The sequence below is a fragment of the Phocoena sinus genome, chromosome 5 (genome assembly GCF_008692025.1).
Source record: "Phocoena sinus isolate mPhoSin1 chromosome 5, mPhoSin1.pri, whole genome shotgun sequence".
NCBI classification, from domain to species: Eukaryota; Metazoa; Chordata; class Mammalia; order Artiodactyla; family Phocoenidae; genus Phocoena; species Phocoena sinus.
This window is the reverse complement of record NC_045767.1, coordinates 139,339,002-139,353,387: the sequence shown is the minus strand read 5'-3', so window position 1 is coordinate 139,353,387 and position 14,386 is coordinate 139,339,002.

Genomic DNA, 14,386 nt, shown 5'->3' with positions numbered 1-14,386 from the left:
CCACAACACTGAGAGGCCTGCTACCGCAAAAACAAACAAACAAACAAAAAAACAAAACAAAAACACAAGGGAGTGAGCACCTCTTCTGCCCTTAGACACTGTCCCCTGTGAAGGGAATTTCTGCAGCTGCTGGTTCGTGTCTTGCAAGGATGAGATTAGACGGCCTGATGGCTAAGAGGACAGGCTTTGGAGTCCGACGCTGGCTTCCATGCCCAGCTCTGCCATGAGCTGGGCACCTGGTCTCGTGCAAGGTGCCCAATCTCTCTTCCTCATTTTCCTTCTCTGTAAAATGGGTAATGTTGAATATTTTGAGGATAGATGAGTTAATATGTATCACAAGTCCCCTCATGAGAAAAATATGAATCATAAGAGGTCTACCTCGTAGGACTATTATGAGGATGACATGGATTAAAGTATGTCTAAGGCACTTAAACTCAGGCGGGCACACAGATGGCGTTGGCATGTGTAGTGTGAAGCAGGACAAAATAGCAGGAAGGCAGAGCCCAGTCAGACTCCAGGCAGTAGGACGGAAGCCCTGATTACACTGAATTTGGAGCTCCCTTAGGCTCAAAATGCTTTTCTATCAGCTTTTTAAAAATAAGGTCATGGGCTTCCCTGGTGGCGCAGTGGTTGAGAGTCCACCTGCCGATGCAGGGGACGCGGGATCGTGCCCCGGTCCGGGAGGATCCCACGTGCCGCGGAGCGGCTGGGCCCGTGAGCCGTGGCCGCTGAGCCTGCGCGTCCGGAGCCTGTGCTCCGCAACGGGAGAAGCCACAACAGTGAGAGGCCCACGTACCGCAAAAAAAATAAAAATAAATTAAAAAAAAAAAAAATAAGGTCATAACCTGAGCCATTAGAATCAGGGTTTTCTGTACCATCCAGTGAAAACCATCTCAATGACATGTATCACCCACAAGCGGACAAGTAGTGGAACTGATGGCATCATAGCTGAGATACTGAACCATGCGCTTCTTTCTCCACTTTGGTTTGGACCCTGGTCAAGAAGGAGGGAGAAACTCTCGCTCTGCTTCCAAAAGCATTTTAATTCAACCCTCAGCGTTCGAATGCTGTGCAGCTCGATGACCAATATTGCCGGTAACAGCTACAGGGCCCAGTCGTGAATGCAGACGCTGTGAGATGTCCTAGAATCATGCAGGGTTTTAAAAATCTGCCTCTCCGGCTGAAGCCAGAGGGAAAGCTTAACAGTTTTGCTTTTTTTCCAGTCTAGCTCCCCCGGCTAAAATCCTCAAGTCCGGAACATGCGCTGCTTAATTATCTGGCAGTGAATGAACCTCAGTGGAGCAAAAGCAGTTTGATCGACGGGTCCAGCTGTGACCGCTGTGTAGCATGAGTTTTCTGATTGCTTTAGAATGTTGGCTCTGCAGCTGTCATCTGGAACTTGAGAATGCACTAGCATTAAAATGCCGAACGAGAGAGGTGGCATTCTTCAGGGAACGTCAATATGCAATTTGTTACGTATTCTAGTGATGCGGTCAGCAGCGTGAATGCCTTTGTTTTTCTTAAATTCCTGTATTAGTGTAATTCAGCAGTTTAGAAGGGGGTCCTCTCAGGACACATTTTTGCTCAGTAAAGGACTGTTTGCTGAAGTCCTATCTTTCTCCTGCCCACACGGTGATGCTTCTGACGGCTAAGACGGTGGAATGTGATTGCTGGTTCCTGCATTCCCACAGTTTGTACAATTTATTAAGGAAACCATACAAAGAAGGTCAGTCTTTCTCACAAGGCTGCCAGAGTGATCAGGAGAGACAAAGGAAGACCCAGGAACAGGAACACTTCTCTCTGAGTCAGGGAAGCATGGAGACAGTGAAGCAGCAGACTCCGGGCATCTTTCTGAGTCACCTCTGATTGTTTAGAGCCCGCCAATCGGGGTTATTCCCACCTTCCATTGAAACCACCAGCCCGGTCCTCGTAGAGGTATAGAGGAGGAGAAGATGAAATTTCTATGGAAACTTCAGTGAGAAGAAGGGCCTGGGGTTTTCAAATGGCCGAATAAAGAATGACAAGTTTTTCATATAACATCATTTAAAAATGATGCTTACTTATATCCTTTCTTTGCTGTGTTCCAAAGACCTGCATCTTCCCCAAGTCTGTAGGAGTGAAAGCAATCTAAATGTAAGTAGGGTCTTTTGATGTTCAACTCTGAATAAACGAATCATTGATGTGCATTCAAGGTCACCTTTTCCATCATCAGATGAAAAGAGAGAAAAATTATCATTTAGTTGGAAATATCTGTTTTGACATTACAGGAAGGTGAATAAATTTCTTTCAAGCTACTTCTCTCTGGAATCCACACACATTAATAACATGGTCCTTTATATAGAAGTCTATCTTTTCTTTCTTTTTAATTAGCATTTTTCCGTGTCATCTATTTCTTTTTTTAAAAATTAACTAACTAATTAATTAATTTTTGGCTGCATTGGGTCTTTGTTGCTGTGCACAGGCTTTCTCTAGTTGTGGCGAGCGGGGGCTACTCTTCGTTGCGGTGTGTGGGCTTCTCATTGCGGAGGCTTCTCTTGTTGCAGAGCATGGGCTCTAGGCACATGGGCTTCAGTAGTTGTGGCACGTGGGCTCAGTAGTTGTGGCTCACAGGCTCTAGAGCCCAGGCTCAGTAGTTGCGGCGCATGGGCTTAGTTGTTCCGCGGCATGTTGGATCTTCCCGGACCGGGGCTCGAACCAGCGTCCCCTGCATTAGCACACGGATTCTCAACCACTGAACCACCAGGGAAGCCCCTAGAAGTCTATCTTTCTCTTCTTTTTTTGTTTAAGGGTATTTCTGCTCTAAACACACTCAGGTGTGTTTAGCATAGGAACAATTTGCGACCTTGGCCACCATTAGTTCCCAGCAAATGCTTGCTGCTGTTTTGGGTAGTCTTGAGGAAGAGAAGAACTAGCTGTGGATGTGTGGAAGCCTTGGTAACATAGTGAGCATTTAGACATTTTTGTTTGGGGACAATTCCACATAAAGTAGAAAATCCTCTACAGTGGTCAGTGTTATATCTACATAAAATATATTGACCTTTGTTTTCTTTGGCTGAACTGAGTTTCCCAGTGTGGCTTCCTTCTGTTCAAGTGTGTCTCTACCTCTTGCACATAGCATTAACCAGTAATGGTTTCAGTTCTTTTGGTTCAGAGACAATTTTCTTGTTTTTGCTATTTTTCAGGTCCGAAGGTCAAAGATTTAAACTTGTTCACATTCTGGTTAGTAGGAAAGCTACCCTACTGCAGCATAGCTGGGACCGATCCTATGAGAATCTTGGTCAAAGGGAAGGAGCAATGAAATGTCACAGCTGTAAAGGGTCAGGGTCAGGTGCACGAAGTTACATTTGTCTGGTCGCTCCGAGTTTGGAATCATAGAGATTATTGCAGGAATTATTGTAAGAGTGAATGAAATGGACTTCCCTTTTGTTTCCTTTTTATTTCAGGGTATATAATTGAGAGGATGGTAGAAATTCACAAATCTACATACAAAATAACAAAGCTTAACACTATGGTTAGATAATTTCTATTTTTTATAAACTTTCTTGCTATGTTCACCATTATAATGGTGTTTTTTTGGTAACAAACTAAAGAAAAAATCACATGTAATATATGTTTTTTAAACAAAAGAGCACAAATCTACTTCACTCTGAAAGCGATTTGCATTTAATGTCTTGCAATGTTTGTTTTTACATTTTCACATCAAATACTGAAATTTTTTTGTCCCTTGCCATTGGAGGAATTTTTCATCATTTATACGACACAGGAAACTCTTCCTAGTCTCTATATATTTAAGTGATCAGTTTGTGCTATATTTATTTGTACCAGTTTATAGCATCTTTTAAAATGTCCTGTTCCCCTTATAAAAAAATGATCTACTCTTCCAGTTGGTTGAACACAGAAAAAAACAAAAACAAAAAACAGAGATTGAAAATATAAAAATGTTGAGATATAAAGGGTAGACTAAGATAGAGGCAACATTTATTTAATGGGGATTCCAAGAGAAGAAACAAACAAAAATAGAGAAAAAGCAAAATTAGAAGAAATAATGGAAACATTTTCAGGCTGATATGTAAATAATTCCTTAGATTATAGAAGTAATGGAAGGGCTGATAATTGGGCACTGAGATTTATTATAGAAAAATTGTAGAACAACAAAAATGAAGATAAATATATTAAATTGAGCAGTGATAAATCACAAATTATAAACAAGAAGTCACAGGAGTTATTTTTGACAGTAAATTTCACTTTAGCAAAAATTGAGTGAAGAAAAATATGACCTTGAAAATACTGAGAGGAAATAACTGTCAACCTAAGTTATCCTTCAATAGTTAGGGTAAAATAAATATATTTAAAATACCCATTAATTTTTGTCACTCACAGAATTTTGCTGGAATGAAAGGATGAAGTTTATTAGGAAAGAAACAGGACCCAGAAAAAAAACTGTAGCAAAAAAATAAAAAGAAGATGCTGGTAAATATATAGTTTCCATATATGGAAAATATGATAACAGTTTAATGATGACAAATAAGAATTTGGGATTATAAATACAAGGAGGAACCATTTACTGGGAAAATTTTACAATAGAAGAGGGATCAAATCTTTCCAATTATCATTATTAATACAGAAAAATTAATTAATGTGCACCTTTATTAAGTCAAATGTGCACATAAAAATTTAAGGGTAATCAGTAGAAGAATAGGTTCTTAAACATAGCTAGAGAGAAGGTGAATGGACTGAAAGATATATTTAATGATATTATTTAGAATGCAGTACAAAGATTAAGCATATGTAAAAAGGAAAGAAAGTTTAAGATACAAAGACATTTCAGAAAATCTAATATACCACTAATTGAAATTCCAGAAGAGAAGAACAACAAAAAGAGAAAACTCTGGAAGTTATACTGAGAGTATATTAGAGGTGATCAAAGATTACACTCTGCAGATTCAAGAGGTCAAATAAATTAAAGCATATTCATATTGGGTGAGACTCTATTGCTATTCCCAAATATTTCCTGCTCTTTCCTATGGAGAAACAATATTTTCCATCCAATTAATATGGAGCTTGGCAATGCAGCTTGCTTTGGTTAATGGAATGGAGGTAGCAGTGACATGGGTCTCTTCCAAGCTGAAGTGTTAAGAGCTGGTATATGTTTTGTCAGGCTTTCCTTCCCTTCTTGCCATGGTTCCTGCAAATGCCCTAAATAAAGGCTCCTCTATAAGCCTGGATCCCAGGCAAATGAAGACATGGAAGCAAAGCCATGGTCAGCCCCAATGGACGTGTAGTACAGACGAGACAGAAACCTTTGCTCTTATAAGCTACTGATATGTTTTGAAGGTTTTTTTGTGAATGCTGTTTAAACTAGCCGAGCAGTTCTCAATGGGGTGTGACCCTGCCCCGCCAGGGGACATTTGTCAATGTCTGGGTACAGTTTCATGGGCACGACTGTTATGGGGTAGAGACTAAGGATGCTGCTAATCCTTCTACAAGATAAGGGGCGGCTTCCACCCCAAAGAGTTATCCAGTCCCAAGTGTCAGCAGGGCCAGGCCGAGATCCCCTGACAGCCTATCCTGCCACTTATAGGTACCCAGACACACTGCAGTGAAACGGCAGGTCACGGAAGACAGAATTCTTGCAAGGAACCACAGAGAACTGACCAGTTACAATCCAAGAACTAACAATTGGACTGTCAACCGATTTCTCCATAGAAGCCAGAGGACAATGGATACTACTTCAAAATTCTGAAAGAAAATAGCCACAAACATGGAATTGTATAATCAACAAAACTATGTTTTGGACACGAGAGCAAGCTAATGGTGTTTGTACGTGAACCAAAACTAGGACATTTGCGACAAATAGACGTTAAGTAAAGAGTACATTCAGTCTCTCGCTGCCCTAAAAGTAACCTCACAGAGAGGTCTTACATGCAAAAAGCAGTGGTGAGCAAAGTAGTAAATCTGAGGGCATATTTCAACAAACATGGAATATATAAAGCAATGTCTCATGGAGTTAAAGAATGAAGATAAAGCTAAAATACATATAACCATGATGTGAAAATCAGAGTTAAATTTTCCAAGCTCTTCGTATCATTTGAAGCTGAGTATAGTTTAGTATAGAAATTTAAATTTCTAAGGTTTCTGAGTTAAAATATATGAAACCAGAGTTGGCAGTGTCGACTGAAAAGAAACGCACAACATGAGAGTTGTGAGTTCAGTTTTTTTTTTGACATCTTTATTGGAGTATAATTGCTTTACAATGGTGTGTTAGTTTCTGCTTTATAACAAAGTGAATCAGTTATACATATGTTCCCGTATCTTTTCCCTCTTGCGTCTCCCTCCCACCCTCCTTATCCCACCCCTCTAGGTGGTCACAAAGCACCGAGTTGACCTCCCTGTGCTATGCGGCTGCTTCCCACTAGCTATCTATTTTATGTTTGGTAGTGTATATATGTCCATGCCACTCTCTCACTCTGTCACAGCTTACCCTTCCCCCTCCCCGTGTCCTCAAGTCCATTCTCTAGTAGGTGTTTGTCTTTATTCCTGTCTTACCCCTAGGTTCTTCATGACATTTATTTATTTTTTCTTAGATTCCATATATATGTGTTAGCATACGGTATTTGTTTTGCTCTTTCTGACTTACTTCACTCTGTATGACAGACTCTAGGTCCATCCACCTCACTACAAATAACTCAATTTCGTTTCTTTTTATGGCTGAGTAATATTCCATCGTATATATGTGCCATATCTTCTTTATCCATTCATCCGATGATGGACACCTAGGTTGCCTCCATCTCCTGGCTTTTGTAAATAGAGCTGCAATGAACATTGTGGTACATGACTCTTTTTGAATTATGGTTTTCTCAGGGTATAGTAGTGGGATTGCTGGGTCATATGGTAGTTCTATTTGTAGTTTTTTAAGGCACCTCCATACTGTTCTCATAGTGGCTGTATCAGTTTTATTTGGGGCAGAAGGAGGACTAGAGCTACTTGAGAGCCTGGCAAACAGCCTCTCGGGTAGCTCAAGGAGCAGCTCTGAAGAGGGGAGGGGGAGGTCGGTATGTACGTGACTCTAGTGAAGGGGGGACGTGCAATCAAGCACACGTTTTGGCAGAAGTTTGCTGCTAGTCTAGAGGAGCAGATGTCACTCTTAATGATTTTTGTGTTTCTCTAGATATGAGGAGATGCAAGCACTGGGCTCATAAAATCAGCTCCTGCAAATATCTAACTATCTGAAGACCCGTTCCTCCAGTTTTTCCCAGGGCACAGAGGGCTTCATTCCTGCTCTCTAGCCTGAACTCCTTTCAGGGGGTGTTGAAGGTCAGCACCTGCAGTGGCTCATGATTTAATCCTTGTAGAGGTAGATGGCAGGTGCCAATTGGCTGTTGACAAACTCAAAGTACAAGAATGAGAAGGTACAGTAGGTGGAGGCTGGGGAAAATGCACAGAAAAGAGAAAATCCTGCATTAATGGTAAAAATTCTGAAAACTAGTCTGAGACTTGGTAGGTCACAGCACTAGCTATAGACAACATTCTAAAAATTGTGTGGGAAATTTGAAAATCTGAAGTTGGAGTCTCAGAGTTTTTTTTTTTTTGGAAGAGGAAAAAAATGGAAAAGGAAAGGCACAGTGGGAGACGTGACGGCAAAGAAGAGTGAAAGTGGGAAGCTAAGGATGCTGCAGAAACAAGAGAGAACGCTGAACACACCAAGTCCCTCCCTGAATCCAAAAAGCTCCCTTAAAGAAACTGCACTGCCCTAAACTGGCAGTGTATGCTTCTAAAGCAGGAATGTTGTCAACTACTCCAAGTTCTCCCACTGTCTGGAAACTCAAGAGGAAAGAAGAAAGAAAGAAAGAGAGAAGAAAGAAAGAAAGAAGAAAAAGGAGAAAGAAGGAGAGGAGAAAGACGAAGAAGGAAGGAAAGGAAAGAAAGAAAGAAAGAAGAGAAGAAAAGAAAAAGAAAGAAAGAAAGAAAGAAGAAGAAAGAAAGAAAGAAAAGAAGGAGAAGAAAAGAAAGAAAGAAGAAAGAAGGAAGGAAGGAAGGAAGGAAGGAAGGAATGAGAAAGAAAGAAAGAAAGAAAGAAGGAAGGAAGGAAGGAGAAAGAAAGAGAGAAAGAAAGAAAGAAAGAAAGACAGAAGGAAGGAAGGAAGGAAGGAGAAAGAAAGAAAGAAAGAAAGAAAGAAAAAAAAGCAATCTATATCCACACAAAGTTGTTGAAAGAAGAAAACAGAAAATGAGAATCATACACTTGCAGTTGTTGAAAATTCCCTACCCTGCAATTAGCTGAACAAACAAACATCTACATTGTGGAATAAATGTAACTGTAAAAAGAGTGAGAACAATCTACAAACTTATATGGAGAGATTTCCAGGATGTTTTGTTAAGTAAATAAGTAAAGTGCATAGAATATACACACTATTCTACTTTCGTGTAAGAAACAGGGGTTTTAAGAACATAAACATGTACCTGCTTGCTTTTGTCAAAAGAAGCACAAAAGGACAAACAAAAACCTAAGCCTTTCCTGTGGAGTTGAAAGGAAACAGTGTTCGAAGCATGAGGGAAGAGACACTTCTCTGAATATAACCTTTTGTGTAACTCTGAATTCTAGAAACGTGTTACTGTTTGATATATCCAAAAAATAAAATCAGGTCAACAAGGAAGGGGAAATATTCAAATCTGAACATTAATGGAATTAGACACTGGAAATATATTAACAACAAAAATAATGTATCTGAAAAATAACAATGCCTTTTTAGCGCAGTGCTGTGATACTGGACCCTCCGTTTAAAGACAAAAATAACTGCAAAGAAATATCAGATTTCTTTTAATTAATATGTTGTTGGTAATGGTCCAGATGTAATAACTTGAAACTATTTTGTGTATGTTGGAGGACTGACAACATTACTGCATATAATGATATTTCGGGGCACCAGAGTTCTCATTGTAAACGAGAGAATACAAAATGGGAAAAGTAGGAAAGAATACTGTGATATTCGATTATGATTAGAAGTATCAGTATGAAATAATAATTTAAAAAACCCTCTATTTGCTAACCCTGACCTCTAAAGGGCCTTGAAATAATGACATCCCAATGACTGAGCACAACTAATGGCCGTGTCTCTTGTTTTCTAAATGACACTCCACACTACAAGTTATCAGAATTCTCTGGGGAAATATCTGATTCCAACCTGTAACAGGGGAAGTACAAAGTGAGCCTACAGCATTTTGCTGTGTCAGAAAATAGATGAGAACTTAAGTGCAAGGGGAACCTCACCATGACACAGGAGCCAGTGTGACAGGTTTCCATTGGCCAAACCTGGAGAAATCTAATAAAAATGAGTGACAGTAACAGATGATAGAACATCTAAAGGTTCAGTAGCCTATAGGAATCCTCTTGTGATGTTATGATTTATAATAAGACATTTGTATTTAGTCTTTGTCCCATTTCTGGCACAGAGCTTCTATAACCCTAGGAACTTCCCAAGTGGTGAGATAGAGGTGTCTTTTGTTATGTTCAAGAGGTGACTTATGGAATATCCCTGGACCACCTAAGGATGGGGGCCGGTTTCCTAGAGAACCAGCCCTGTGGTTGGAGGTTGGAACTTTCAGTCCCGCCCCCGAGTCCTGGGAAGGGGGGAGGGGCTGGAGGTTGAATCATCACCAGTGGCCAGGGATTCAACCAATCATGACTGTGTAATGAAGTCTCCATAAAAACCCAGAAGGACGGGTTCAGAGAGCTTCAGGGTTGGTGAACACGTCGGGGTATGGAGAGAGAGGTGAGCTCAGAGCATGGAAGCTCTACACCCCTCCCCATGCCCCCCCGTTTCTCTCTTCCATCTGGCTGTTCCTGAGTTGTATCCTTTTATAATAAACCAGTGATCTCAATTTTAAAATGTTTCTCACAGCTCTGTGAGCTGCTCTAGCAAATTAATCAGACCCGAGGAGGGGGTTATGGGGACCTCTGATCTACAGCCAATCGGTCAGAAGTGCAGGTGACAGCATGAGCTTGTGATTGACACCTGAAGGGGAGGGAGGCGTCTTGTGGGAGGGGTGTTAGCCTGGGATGGGGTGGAGTCAGGATTGAGCTGAACCGTAGGACACCCAGCTGGTGTCAGGGCATCGCTGGCTGGGGACAGAACCGCCCTCATATGAACTGTAATTGGCATCTGGACCTTTTAGAGTCAGAATGCCAACTAAAAAAAGAAGGAACGACAAAGTCAGAAAGTCATTCGTAACCTCTCGTGTCAGCAAAGCTGCATGCCTTTTGGAGGCTCTAGGCGAGCTGTGTTCCCTGCCTGGTTTTGGGTCCCAGAGGCCACCTGCACCCCTCAGCTGGGGTCCCTTCTCTAACTCGGAGCCAGCAGCACATCACCTTCAGGTCTGTCTCTGTCGCTGGCCCTCCTGCTGCCCTCTTATGAGGATGTTTGTGATTACATTGGGTCCATCCAATGACCCAGGGTCTCCATCTCAATATCTTTTTTTTTTAAACTAAAGTGTAGTTGATTTACAAAATCATGTTAGTTTCAGGTGTACAGCAAGGTGATTCAGTTATACCTATAAATGTATGTACATATATTCCTTTTCATTATGGTTTATTATTACAGGATAATAAATTCTACACAGTTGGATCTTGTTTGTTTATCTATTTTATATACAGTAGTGTGTATCAGTTAATCCCAAACTCCTAATTTATCCCTCCGCCACTTCCCTGTTGGTAACCATAAATTTGTTTTCTATGCCTGTGAGTCTGTTCATTTGTTTCATAGATAAGTTCATTTGTGTCATATTTTAGAATCCACATATAAGTGACAACATATGATATTTGTCTTTGTCTGGCTTACTTCACTTAGTACGATAATCTCTAGGTCCATCTGTGTTGCTGCAAATGGCATTATTTCCTTCTTTTTAATGGCTGAATAGTATTCCATTGTGTATGTACCACAGCTTCTTTATCCATTCATCTGTCAATGGATATTTAGGTTGCTTCCATGTCTTGGTTATTGTAAATAGTGCTGCAGTGAACATTGGGGTGCGTGTATCTTTTCAAATTATGGTTTTCTCTGGATATATGTGCAGGAGTGGGATTGCTGGATCATATGGCAGCCTCCAAGATCTTTAAATTGACCAGGTCTGCCACATACCTTTTTCTCTGGAAGGGAATGTATTCAGTTTCTGGGAATTACTGTGAAGAATCTTGGGCGTGATGATTATTCTGCCTACTTCAGAAGGTTATATGGAAATTCATTACAATATCTTGCAACTTTTCTGTAGGTCAGAAATTTTTTCAAAATTAAAGTCTTATTTAAAAACTTTACAATGTAAAGAAATTGATAATGATTTACGTCTAAAATTCTAGATTATAGTGATTATGACTGCATTGGGATATAGGGAAAAAATAAAAATGGACTAGTGAAAAACTTCCACCAGGAATTCATAAACTTAATTTATAAGGTTAAAAAATTATGTATATGTGTAACTTACACACGCATTATTTTCCATATTTATAAACCTTATAAATACATGTATGTATATATATATATGGCTACAAAACTTTTGGGGGCAGAGTTTTCACTTATTGAAACAAATGCAACATGCACACAAGCTCTGCTCACTTTCTCTTTTTTGCAGGCTGGCACTGGAACTGATCTCTCTGACGGCCAGGTGGTCATGTTTATAGAAAGATCTTTCATAACGCAGAGCTCCAGCGTCACCTACTCAGGTCGTTTTTTTCTAGTACTTTAACATTTTTTATCTACAATCATTACGGTTCTAACTTTTCCTTCCTTCCAATGATTAGCGGCTTGTCCTAACATGACTTTGCATAACATGACTTTGTCCTAACAGCTTGTCCTTCTCATGAACAGTAAATGCTGCTTTTATTAAATATTAAATAACTCAACAGTATTTTGAAATAGTAGTCTCTCATCTGCTTCTCTGAGTTGCTGGTTTGGTGCGGTCAGTGTTTGCTTTTTGTCAGCCAATTAGGTCTTGGGATGACTCTACGCTTAATAAAATCATAATGCATTTGCTAAATACGATGAATCATGTCTGCATCAGTCTCTGATGGTATTTAGTACTAGGATTGAAAGACGCTGGATTATTATTATTATTTTTTGATAGACCTAAAGGGTAATTTAAACATTCATGGGTGTGCTGCAGAAAGGCTCATAAAACTGACTTTCCCAACTTATTGTGCAGGGCCTCTGAGTCACATTTTAAACCCAAGTTGTAATTTGGCAGTAGAAAGTTTCAAGTATTGGGGCCCAGAGTATGTGACTAGCAACTCAAGGCAAGCGTCCTGAAAACTGCCTCTGTCACTGAAAACATGACGATCGCACAGAAAACTGTGTTTACGTACTGAATTTCTGGAGTAATTATTTTGGTTAAAAAAAAAAATAGGAAGGAAGGGAGGAAGGAAGGGAGCAAAAGGAAAATCATTCACCTAATTCCCTCTATGGCTATCATAGTACATGAGGGACCAAGTACAGTAGCCTCTGGGACCACATAACTCAACATAAATAGTTGTTTCATCAGTCTTTGTGCAAATTATGTTACAATCAAGAAATGTCAAACTTCTGATCAATGCTTATCAACTCCAAAGAACAGGGGCATTGAAGTATGTTGACAAAAATTAGTATTTTACTGGATTCACTCAATTCTAAGTCTATGAATATTTCCATCCTTGACATTGTGTTCTTTAAATAATGTTTTCAAGGATGAAATAACATAAAACTGTAAGTTTTTACGTCAACTCCGTCTTTCATCTCCTTGTCTTCTCACCCACCCTTCCTCTCACATGTCCTGGACAAGACACTGGGTCCAGTGATGCCTTTGTTATTATTACAGCGTTTCATGTATGTACCTTGGTCAAAGATAACATAATGCCTAGGCTTTTTTAAAAAATAAACTTATAAACATGTCAAATATGCTAATGTACAAATTTTGAATGAGGTCATCAGTTTTTGAAAATGAAGTAAAGCTTTTTTCCCCAGAATTTATGAAACAAATACATGAGCTAACCACCCCAATATAGGTAAGTAAAATAATTTTGAAAAGGTTATTTCTTCTGATTTATCTTCTAACACTGTAAGAGTCATAATAACTTTGCCGTACACACTGTTAAATGATTTATTAATAAAATCATCTTTTTACCAAACCCAATGACATGGAAAAATTCAGTGTCATTTACTATCTGAAATGTGGATTTTAGCTTGAAAACTGCATGGAAAATGCTACCAAGGTGACAGTCAGTCCCCGCTGCCTGGGACCGTTCTGGTTTGCCCCTGTTGTCCTGGTATAATAACACTCTTAAGGTGTCCTGGTTTGTGATAATAAATTATACAGTCACTCTACTCATGACCCGTTCTTTTGATTTTAAATGATAAGAATTTTCCAACGTGACATCTAGATAGATTGCAAAAGCATTTCTTTCCCAGACATTTATAAATATTTGTTGTTTGTAGCTGTACAAGATATAGAAAAGGTAATTGACCTCGGTCATTCGAAAAGCCAACGGGATTGTTATTGTCAGCAAAGCAAAATCTTTAGCTGCAATACTAGCCTTGATTACAGGTTTTCTCTGGAAATTCATTTAACCATCAAAATCATTTAACCATTAAAAGGACACTTTTCTTTTTTTAATAATGAAGAAGATAAATTGAGACTCACCACTGAAAGGACAAGAACACACATGCTAGTACCTTTGTGTCTGACAAAAGAAAGCTGAGCTTAGTTCCACGCCAATCCTCTAACAAATCCTACGACCTTTTAGGAGCAAATTCTTAAAAGTTTATTTCCTTATTTCCAAAAGAGTTGATCCAGATCAAGGGTTTTCAACCGTTGGTCTGCTAACCACTCCCGACCAGTATGAAGGGTTCACCAGTCTGTGACATAACACAAAAAAGTAAAATAGATTTTTGTGAAGTTCAGTGTATTCCACATAAGCATTTGTGTTCTGCCCTGAGATGACTTACGTGTTTAATATATTTTGATGTGAAAATAGTATGAGGAAGTTAGTAAATTCCTTAATATGTTTGATCCTATTCATTGACACATTTTATTTATCTACATTTTGTGTGCTAACGCAAAGGAGTAGTTATGCAAAACAGTTACGATGAGCTGGTAAACACTGCTTAAACGGTGCTTCCCCTCCGTTACGATGCGTGGAAACCCAGCCTTCACGTCTGTATGCTTTGAATGAATGTGTTCTCATTGATTCTAATTACATTGGATGGAAACAACGTACAAAGAAAAACATGAGAACATGAGTAGACTTAAAAGCCCTACTTATGCATCAGGATTTGTGAAAACTCAGTGACTCAAAATGGTAACAGAAATGAACCGTTACTGCTCAAACTTTACCTGACATTAGAGACAAAGCCTTAGAAAGAAG